Source organism: Macrobrachium rosenbergii, chromosome 14 (assembly GCF_040412425.1).
Source record: "Macrobrachium rosenbergii isolate ZJJX-2024 chromosome 14, ASM4041242v1, whole genome shotgun sequence".
NCBI classification, from domain to species: Eukaryota; Metazoa; Arthropoda; class Malacostraca; order Decapoda; family Palaemonidae; genus Macrobrachium; species Macrobrachium rosenbergii.
The window spans coordinates 22,329,365-22,340,925 of NC_089754.1; the positions used below are offsets into that span (position 1 = coordinate 22,329,365).

Genomic DNA, 11,561 nt, shown 5'->3' on the forward strand with positions numbered 1-11,561 from the left:
GTATAAGCATTTCTACAGGGTTTTTCTTGGTTTAAGCTATCAAAATGGGCAGTTCTAGGTGTTTTTAGATGGGTTTTAAGCATTCGTGGATCTGACCTATTTGCGGGGGGGGGTGTGGGACGCATCCCCGCGAATACAGGGGTTCACTGTATTACAACTTATTCTTTCCCTGTACATCTTTATCTGAACAATAGATAGTTTAAATTGATCTAATTTTACCTGTACCGTCTACGATGTGTAAATGCGCTAGTGTGCCAAATACGTTCTAAAACATAGAGACATAATAACTAAGAGTTGTATTAGTGAAAATAAAAAACACTTGTTCATGAAAAAGCATTTCAGAACAAAGAGAGAGACACAGAATAAAGAAGTTATTAAAAAGAGGTTGAGAAGATTTCTAAAAATATATCGGTCAGAAGGGGAGAGACAGAAATTCTCTTCCAACTCTCTATTTTTATGTCAACCATTTATTTCTTTTTTTAAGGGTAATGTATTTAGCTAACTTTTAAATGAAATTACAGTACCTTCAATTTCATTTAAAAGTTAGCTTAATAATTTAGGAGCATGATTAGGGTCATATTTAGTGTTTAAACTTTAGAAATATACATTTATTAGCATTTTTAGAGACAGTGCCAAACTTTATGCAAAAATTCGCCTTGCGTGAGGGGTTCTGGAACCTAACCTCGAGTAAGTTTGGGGTATGACTGTAATACCTGCTGCTTCAAGTTAGTGGCATACTTTCTTAACACCTTCTTCTCCATTGTGTGACAGATGAATAAAGATGTATTTGATGTATATTTATGGAATTGCACTGAAAACAAGCAAGTTTTTAACAAGACAACTGTAATGCAACTCTTAGTAAACGTGGGTTTGTTACAGTAACTAACATCGGCAAACAGCTGTTTATTAATATAAACTGCAGGACAGTAAAAGCTTTAGCATAATTTTTAGAGTTGTCGTAAATTTATAAAGAAACAATAACAATAATGCAAGGGATGCTGGCAAGCGAGTGGTGTACCCACTAAGAGCGTCTAATTTGAAAAAACAGTTGGCGCTTGATCTGGACACAAAAACCCTCAAATCGATATTTCCATTTAGCACCAATATTTCTGTAAGTATGATATACCATGGTTCATTACATGAGTGCAATACTAACCATAACTTTCAATTTAAAATGATGGTTATCATAATGTTTGGTTAAATTTATAACAAAATCAAAATATGCAAAATATCTGAAAAATTAATAAATGTTACATAATTGATGTATGTTGTTTGATATAAAACTACTGAAGGGAAATGGGTGAAAGTAATCAGTAAACAACACAAAATACTCTAACTTACTTTAAAAAGAAATTCAGCGCACTTGAAGGAGAATGACTGAGAATCACTAGACAACACAAAATAAGCAAGAAAGAGAAAGCCACTAACATCCTGGGAATAACCTGAAAAAGAAGCATATGAGAATGTGAGTGGGAATAGAAGCAAAACTATACCATAGCACAATAGCGCACAGAAAGTGTCAGAGATATTACTTCTCTAACCCTACTTAAGGAGTGTGATCTCCCATCTATGGTAACAAGATCTTTTTTGTATATATGTATTAACGTGCCCACTTAAAGCTAAGGTATCAAGCTAAATGAAGTAATGGTTTGTCGACAGTTATAGAATTTGTTCTCTTGTTGCAAAATGAAAATTAACTGCTTCCCATCTAACTAAACCAAAATACAGTATCCCATATCACTAAACCAAAATACAGTATTTATTTAACATATACTGTAAAACCAATAAAATTTTTAACCATCCAATGGATTGCAAAAAACCTTGACAGTTAAAGTTATCTTTTAAGGCAACTAAGACAAAACAGTAAATTGTATTTAGAATTTGTTCTTTAATTTTTATCAAGGTACTCTCAAATGAACAAAACATTCTGTAAAAAACACATGAAATAGCCACACCTTTTTTCTTATTACTGTTCCATAAAGACCAAAATTTTACAAAATTATTTTTCACTAAAAATACTTCATGAACAGTACTGTACTGTATATGAATAATTAAATAAAAAAAAATACAAATGACAATCAAAAGTGGTACCTCAACGAATATTGAAAGTGGTACCCACCAAGATATCAATTTACATCCCTTATTTGTAGTATGGAATCTACTTATAACTATAGGTATACAGCTAAATTAGTGAAACTGTTTATCAACAACCCGACATTCATAAGAAAATACTGTAATACAATACAGTTACAACTATACAAAGTTTTACTAAGTATATTTTATGCATAGTCAACAAAAGTTTGCTTTACATTCCTGCCTGAATTATACGTTCAGTTTGAAGTGTGCAACCAATACATACTTTCCTAAAATTGCTATAAAATATAGTATGAGTGGCGCAGTGTAATAAGGTGCCAAGCGCCGTTTTTTAAAAATGATAAAACGCATTTAAAGTTTGCCAACTATGAAAACGCTTTTATAAAGAAAAACCAGCCAAACGATTTCTATGAATCATACCTCATTTTAAAGGAAATTTATTCGCCTATTACATATGCAAAAATCATTATAGTATGTTTTGTCATTTAGCGGGCCACAACCACAAAAGTGAGGTAATGTAAGATTGTAAAGTGTTAATGAACACAATGAAAATGTTTTCATACGGCAATTAAAGCATGTTTTTTTGAAAACAACCTAAAATATTTATCCTAATAATGCTCTAAAATTATTATTATAACATATCTGAGTAAAATTTCCATGAAAATATTATAAAACAAAAACATCCACCAACGCACCTCCACTGGTTGCCGCTTGCCTCCTTTTTATGACGAGTCTTATGATGTAGCAGTGAGAACTCGCTAAGGGCGAAATTTCCCTTTGTTTTGCATGGATTTTCGAACCTTTTGCCAGTAACATAAGGGGACAAAAGTGTGTGTACAGGATAGTGCTGTACTTTAGCTGCTCGCTCACAATAAAAACCAGTTCGGCCGCGGTGGCGCTTGCCACCTTGTTACGCCGCGCCCCTCATATAATAAAAAACTTATGAGCCTACGATTTCCCCTTAATGTGATTAAAGACTCCTAAACATCTCAACTACACCCGACTCCACAGGGAAGTGTCACTTACAGTGTTTTGCACAGTACACTTTCGGAAGTACTGAAGGTTCTTTAACCAGACAACTGAGCTAATATATTTAGCTCTTACAGGGCTTACTAAAATGAATATCATTAAGTAAGAGGGTATTGTTCCATAATCCTTCACTTTATAAAAACTACTCTAAGATGAACTCAGGTGGTGTACTAGGTTGTAGTAGCTTGGTAGTGCTGGCAGGAAAATTGACATATTGAACAAAAGAAATGTTGTGTTAACAGATGATATTCAGTTAAATTAAAAAATGGGTCTGGTTAAAATGAAACAATTAAAGCTAATCATAATGGATATACAAAACATAATCTACACAGCTTTCATTACCTTTGAAACTAGGTTCAAATAGTATCTTCCCTGTTATTATAAAAAAATAAAAATAAAACACATTATGAAACAGATGCCATAATAAATGATATATCAGTGGCATCCATACTGAACCTGGTAATATTTCAGTAAATTTGTCTTAAATTTCTAAGTTAAACCTGTAATCTTCACAAGGCTAGCCAAAAGAGACAACTTTGTAGCTATCCCCATAGTACATTTAATTTTGTCCATAAATCCATGTTTTCTGTCTTCAAAAGAAATCTGAGAGAAGTGTAAGATTTTAATGATATGACATTTTTACAATGATTTATGAAAATTGGGACAATTTACCAAACCCCAGTTTGATATGGGGAATGTACATAAATTGTCCTTAGCTAACAGTTATGGAATTTTCAGGTTGTACTGAGAAAACAATTTCTAGCACAGTATCTTATTTTATATCTCACCTGATATGTTACCTGTCCTCCACCATCATCATCATAAACAATCTTATCTAAGCTTTTCTCTTTATGTAGTCACACATGTAATGAGTTCTCTTCACCAATTTCTGTCTTGTGTACTTTCTGGTAAATTTACTGAGATTGGGGATGCAGTCACTTCTTTGGAGGCACACATATTTTTTCTAATATTTCTTTGCACTTTTCTTTTGCAAAATTACAATTATAAATCACATCATATCATAAAAGATAAGAACTAAAACCAACAGCAATCCCTGGGTATATTTATGAGCAAATAAATAAAGATGTCATGGGAGAGAGACGAAAAAATTGAATATATCATAGTTTAACTAGACCACTGAGCTGATTAACAGCTCTCCTAGGGCTGGCCCTTATTTTACGTGGCTAAGAACCAACTGGTTACCTAGCAATGGGACCTACAGTTTATTGTGGAATCCGAACCACATTATGACGAGAAATGAATTTCTATCACCAGAAATAAATTCCTCTAATTCTTCATTGGCCGGTCGGAGACTAGAACGCTGGGCCAACAGCGTGCTAGCCAAGAGCTCTACCCAACCTCCCAATGAAGAACAGGGGAGAGAGAGGAGCAAGACATTCCCCCATCAAGTCAAGAACAATACTGATCTCCATGAGATGCCGATTGACTGAGCTGAGCTAAGTTTAAAGTTGCCGCCAGTCATTTATGGGCCACTGAAGTGATGGAAAGTCTTTCCCGCTCAATACAGCCATATCGTATGGCACGTAATATTAATACTCATATGAGGATTCCCATCCATCACCCAAAACCCATTACAGATACTCATATAAGGATTCCCATCCATTAAGGGTTAAATAATACTGGAAGAAATCTTGAGGTGATTATTTCCAAATTCTTTCACTAACCTACAGTTTCTCTTCACTATCCCCAATCAAAACTGTCACCCATACATATCAGCCAATCCTAGGCCCAAATAATGTAGATTGAGTACAGACACAATTTACATTGGAAAAACCAAGGCCTACAGTGAGAGGGTGTAAGTAGGCTATGTTTATGGTTTGTATAATGAAACAAGATGACAAAAAACCAATCATGAAAATTCACGGTAAAATAAGTGTCACGTTGTATAAAAATAGAAAAGGGGAAACCTTTGGAGAAGCATGGATAACTAGAGGAGGAACAAATGAAAAATTATCTCAAGACAGGTGCAAAACACCTGACTTTTATGACCTAGGCTTCATACTGAGTAAGATAAGTGAGAGGTTTGGGTGCCTTAACCTTACTGAGGAAATATCTCACCATCTATTATAATTAGATAACTAAATTTCAGCTAATTATGTATACAGCTGCACACTTTAAACAGAGGCATGGGGCAATGACAATGGTTTGTTTGATATGAACACACACTGAAGACCAAATGTTTAGGCTACTTAAATTCTGCCCTCAACTTTTTGTAAATTAACAAAGCTGACCATCTACTACGATGAAAAATGGGAAAAGCGTTCCCTTACATTCATAAATCTTACAAACACCCCTACCAATAGCTGCCAGGCTGGCTCACTTGCTGAATAGCAACACTGATTACTGATCTTAGCCTAATCATACAAAGGAACTATAATTTTCTTCAACATGAAACTTGGCAAAAATAAAAAATACACCGAGTCATTTATAGTAGTGGTCTCAAACTTAGGAATGATTCCATTTTAAATATATTAATTCAATAATACTAAAACCAAAAAAGAAATCTTCAAAGTAACACAAAAAGAATTATCACAATAGGAATGACATAAGAACTATGTTCTTGCAAATCTGGTTACATACACATCATCACCATCTGAAATGGTTCCTTGAAGTTCTTCCGCCAGATGAACTCCGAAACAAGGACTACTGTCTCCTTCTAAGAGGCATCGGTACCTGGAAAAACCAGAGAAGGTTAATTTCTTTATTGTTAACAAATAAAGAGAACTATGACTACTGCACCACCATTACTAATTTGCATTAGGGTTCCTATCCTCTCAAAGGTATAGTAATATTAAGATAATTACTAAACAGGCTACTAGTATATCATCAATACCGCATAACTATTATCATCATCATCATCAGCATACTGTTCCAAAAGTTATTGCTTTAAGCATTATTATTATTTAAACAAAAATACCTTCAACTTCTCAATGTTCCTGTAAACAATGAATCTGAACAGGATATATATGAAGAAACTAAAACAATTTCAAGGTGGAATTCAAACATATGTATGTTGGGTTAAAATAAGGCTGCCATAAATCAAAACAACACAGAGAAGGATATTAGTCTTTTGCAATTCCTACGTATTGTGACGAAGTGCCCAGTGTCTGATCTTCAAATTAAACCTGGTATCTAAGTGCTTGATATTTGATTACCAAACTTACCATTTATCCGACAATTATAGTTACCTCACGACAGCCAGACACCTGAACCCTCATCACATATACAAAACGACTGATTTCTCTAAAGGCAACAGTGATCCCTTATAAAACTTATCAATCATGCAAGAAAGCAGAGTAAGTTCATTAAATCAGGTGTGAGGTAAAATCAAAGGGCATCACTCCAACAACATTATAAAAGTCTAAGTATTTCCCTGGTTCGAGCTCACTTCAATTACTTGAAAGAAAACATCTCACTTACCACTCTATATCTAATTCAAATCAAAATTACTGGTGGGTCAATAAATGAAACTCTGATATAACAATTTTAAATACAAAAATTTATTTATACATGACTTTAACAGTCTCACGGAAAATTTCTTATTACTTGAAAACAAAGCAAAATTGGAGTAAGTCTGAATTAATCATCAGTCAAAATTAAATCAGAAATTAATTTATTAATTAATCAAAAATTATTCAAGTAAAATTTAAGTTGTTAAGTAATGGATAATGACAGAAGCAATACAAGTAAATTAATTCTCAAGTGTTAAACAAAATAAGGCAACTAAATCAATAAAAAAAAAATGTGAATACAAAAGACACAGAAATACACTCTGCAAAAAATGAAAATATCAAAATGTAAAGCAAAGCATTAAGACAATAGTAAACACCCCACATGCATATACATGAAAAAGTATTAAAAAAAAGGAAAAAACAATAATTGTATATAACCACGGTAAATATTATTTTTAGTGCACAAAAGCCAATGATTATGATACAATACCTTGGTACCAGTTCCTCCATTTTTTAGGCCTGTTACACTTATTATTAGGCACCATTACCTTCACTCAATAAAATACACTGTTGATGACTCACACACATTTACAGGCGGTCCCCGGTTTACGACGGGGTTATTCTTTTTTGTCGTAACCCGAAAATCGTCGTAAGCCGGAACATCGTCGAAAATCGTCAAAAATCATAAGAAAACCTTACTTTTAATGCTGTGGGTGCATTGAAAACGATGTAAACTGCATTATTATTGAGTTTTACATAAAAAAAACCTTCAAATTATGATTATTCTGCCATTTTGGGGCCATATTTCTTCCGTCGGATCAATAAAATACACTGTTCGTAACCCCGAACATGCGTCGTAAGCCAGGAAATAATTTCTGATGAATATATTTGAAAAGCGTCGAATTCGAACGTCATTTCGGAACCGTCAGAACCGGGACTGCCTGTACTAAGGAATTAAACATCTAAAAAGTGACCATTGACTACAAAAAAATTAGCTATGTTATAGCAGGACATCTGAAGTCCTGAGAGAGAGAGAGCAAGAGAGAGAGAGAAAGGGAGAGAGAGAACTGCGGTTCCCCTCGGCACTGGTATCAGTCTCTGAATGACTCCCTTTGTATGGGCGTCTATAGGCAGGCAGTGCCGTTCGTCCATACGAGTGTGTGAACGGGTCTTAGACAAGATTTTTATTTTAAAAACTCTAAAAATGATAATTAGAGAGAAAGTGGAATTACAGTTAATAATAGTATTTATTATTACATAGTTTCAGAACAAAAGAATCTCTAGTTACTATAATAAAATGAAAAGATATCGTCTCATGGAAAATTCCAGAACAATGTTATGCAACTTTTGTTACACGATTCACCACCCAACAGCGTTCTGTACGGTGATGACCGAGCCATATAAGAATGTGTTACTTCAGCAGTCTTGTATATTGACGAAAACAAGTCGTCTCTTTATATAACAAATACCCTGTCTCTCTCTCCACTCCACATATATTCCTTCTTATAAACCATACAGGGTTTAAACACATTACTTTTAAACTAACTCTCTAAGGAATCTGCACATCTGAACACAAAATTATACAGTATACAACAATACATACACACACACAATGACTAAGGAGAGATTACTGTATTATGAAAACCACAGCATAAGAGTATATATATCTGTCATAAACATACATTTTACAGGAACTAAAGTGAACCTATTATTGCCATCATGACATTATGCGTCATGGTTTTTCTTTGAAAGTTGAGGCAAATATACAAATCTAGTACTTACACTTACATAGCATATATACTTTTCTAACATTAATCTACCATGTATCTTTTAAATTCTCTATTTCTATACAATGAAATGGATGACATAATATACTAAATGTTTTCTAAAGTTGATCAATCTTAGAGTCTGAGTGCTGGAGGTTACATATTGGGCCAGGTAAGAATGTAAACAACAGAATTAAAAAAATGAAGTGGAAAGAAGTCATTAAACAGATGTAAAATACTAACAGTGATGACGGATGATGTAATGGTTTAAACTGTATATGGCAATTAATGATGCATAAATAAAACATATTTCATGCCAATCAAAGTCAAATATTGAAACATGATCTTGACCATCTCTTACTGAATTATCAGTCAAATACTGAAACACGATCCTGACCATCTCTTACTGAATTAGCAAGCTAATGATATTGAAAAAGCAATGATGGTTCACCATCAAAGCCCATTCATTACCAAGAGTGGCAGAGTAATGAACAACTACCAAGTGAGTGATTATTTTTATTATGAAATTTACTTAAGCTACATACTATATATATTTATCCATATATTTAAGAAAACACTACTGCACAAGGGAGTCAAACCCATAGGTTTACAATTTCCACAATAATTTATGCTTTGATAATAACAACTTACTTTTTCAAAGTCCGTAAGGGCTCCATATCCTTCTCCTTAGTCCCAGTCTCATAATTGACTGTTGTAAATATGCACCTGTAAACAGAGAAAATCACTGAGGAAAAGGGCAAGATGATTCTGTTTTATATGCTCTAGCCAGCCACTTGAGGACTAAATAAATTAGTTCAGTGTTAATAATAACATGGGTTTATCTTAAAAATTAACTTTACCTTGTATTTCTCATAAAACACTCTTCCTCTTTTGTGTGTCCTTTTAATATTCTACTTTTAATGTTTTCTGGAAGCTACATGTGTGTCATCATACTCCAAAAAGACTCATTGAAGCAAAGAGTCAGGAGTAATCACAAACTGTACATGATTTTCCCTGAAGATGATGCTTGTGTCCAGAGAATATGAACTCAGTCAATTGATGTCGGTAATCGGTATGAGGGAGAATTTAATGTTCTAGAGGGACTATGATTTTGATCTTGCACTAAATCACTAGAGATTTTAAATTTTGGGTAATAAACAGCCTGGCTTAACAGACTCAGATCACAATACACCTTTGATCCTGTTGTTTACTTGCTATAGGGAATAACTCGGGTAGAAAAAAAGTTATAAGTAATAAAATAAAAAGACAAGACATTGTGTTGGTTCATAAAAAAAACCTAACGTAAACTAATATCAATAAATGTTCAATTAATGTGACAGGGAAGAAATAATATAGAAAGAAGGAAGAACCAAAAAATATATTACATTTGCCAAAGATTACTACATCTCAATCAAGTATGATGCAAAAGAAATAATGAAGAAAATTATTACAAATGCATGTAGGCCTGGACCTATGACCTGGTGGTTAATGTTTTTCTAAGCACTCCAACTTTATCACTGTAATCTTAATATCTTGCCAACCTTTTTCTTAATAGTATGTAGAAGAGGGCATAAAGTAAAGCCATGGACAATGATGATCTATAACATACTGTATATCAAAGAAAATGGCACATGTAATAATTTACGTTTTCTTTCTCATTCATCACAATCCACACTTTTTTAATACCTGAAAGGATAAAACAATTGGAAGTAACCTGAAAATGCAGCAAAATCTAATATCAGATAAAATAAAGCCATGATTACACAATAAAAATGTGTACGTGAATACAATAAAGTAAAAAGTGTAAAATATGTAGTAAACAAGTAGTAGTCTAATAGATACTATAGTAAATATAATGTGCACTTCTCTTGATATACTGCAGTCCATCATTACTCCCCCTCTTATATCTATGTAAACAGTTGTCAAAATAAGATGAATGCATTTGGATGGAAGGGTTTAGTACTCACAAAAGCTTTAAACCACAACCAGATTTTAATTCCAGGTCTATATACACTGAAGATTTCCTTGACCGATTTATTTTTTCTTTTGCTTATCATACTTGGATTTGATAAATGTGATATTTTCTTACTTCATTTCTTTCCAAGTGCTGTTTTTCTTCTTTACCACACTCATCTACATTTGATCCAATTGTTGATGGACAAGGCATTATACAAGCCTTAAAAATTGAGTCTCAGATAACCACATGCTTCTGAGATATATGAAGCCTGAACTCTAAAGAAAAAACCCTATGAAAAGTATCAGTACACAAGAATTTAACCAATCCTCTCACACAGGTGCTGCCTACAAGGGACCAGGAAGTGGGTTAGTAGGCAAAATAATGAAGTTTATAGACCTGTTCCAACTCCCCATTCTTCAGGGCACAGGTCCATCTTGCTTTGTACCAGATCCAAAAATCTTTATACTCAGAACAGGGCACACATATTTGTACAATGTACAGAAAATACTTGAACATTTTAGACAAGGAACCAAGTTCATGGACTCCTGTACTAGTACTTTACACATTTTACCTCCAGCAGGAACAGGAAACAAACACTGCACCAATGCAAAATACACAAAAAGATCAAAATCATTAATAAACACAATTTAAAGTAATTAATAAGTTGTAATGATACCTAGAGCACCCAGTCCTGTCAAGCATAAGGAAAAGTACTTCCAACTAAACTAAACAAAAGATAAAAAAAATCTCAAAAAGAAACAATCCCACAAACAATAAAAGGAAACATTCAGTAACAATCATTGAGATGACAAATACAAAAGGTGTGGAAGATTAGAAGTCAGAAAAGCAGCAAAGGTTGAACAACTACAGGCAAGGGCAAAGAAAAAAGAAAAGGCATCAATGCATGACAGATAAGAGTGACCCAGTTGGATATTTCAATTTCAAGACCTGGTTTCACATGTCAAGACCAGTGAAAAAGGACATACACAGTAACCTCTCTCTTAGTTTCACTAAGTGCATTTAAGATGCAGAAAGCTGCAAAATGTGGTTAAAGGAATAGTCCTATGCTTAGTATATGCCAAGCTATACCAAAACCATAGTATAATCTTCCAACTTACCTAGCCTGTCCTATTTAAAAGTTATTTACAATTCAATGCAACTGGTTCACCTCTAATTGGAGACTGTCTGTATGAAAAGTTCATGGCCTAGACTAAGATAAAACATTTCATGGCCTAGGCAAAT

General features: G+C 33.6%; 1 long non-coding RNA gene across 1 annotated transcript; it reads right to left on the bottom strand.

The window, feature by feature from the left end:
* Nucleotides 1–267: 267 nt before the first annotated feature.
* On the bottom strand, nt 268–9,162 carry LOC136845774 (uncharacterized). Its single transcript, XR_010855253.1, has 3 exons — nt 9,014–9,162; nt 1,342–5,817; nt 268–1,109 (listed from the first exon to the last, which is right to left on the bottom strand). It is a non-coding gene; the product is annotated as an uncharacterized lncRNA (long non-coding RNA).
* Nucleotides 9,163–11,561: the final 2,399 nt, after the last annotated feature.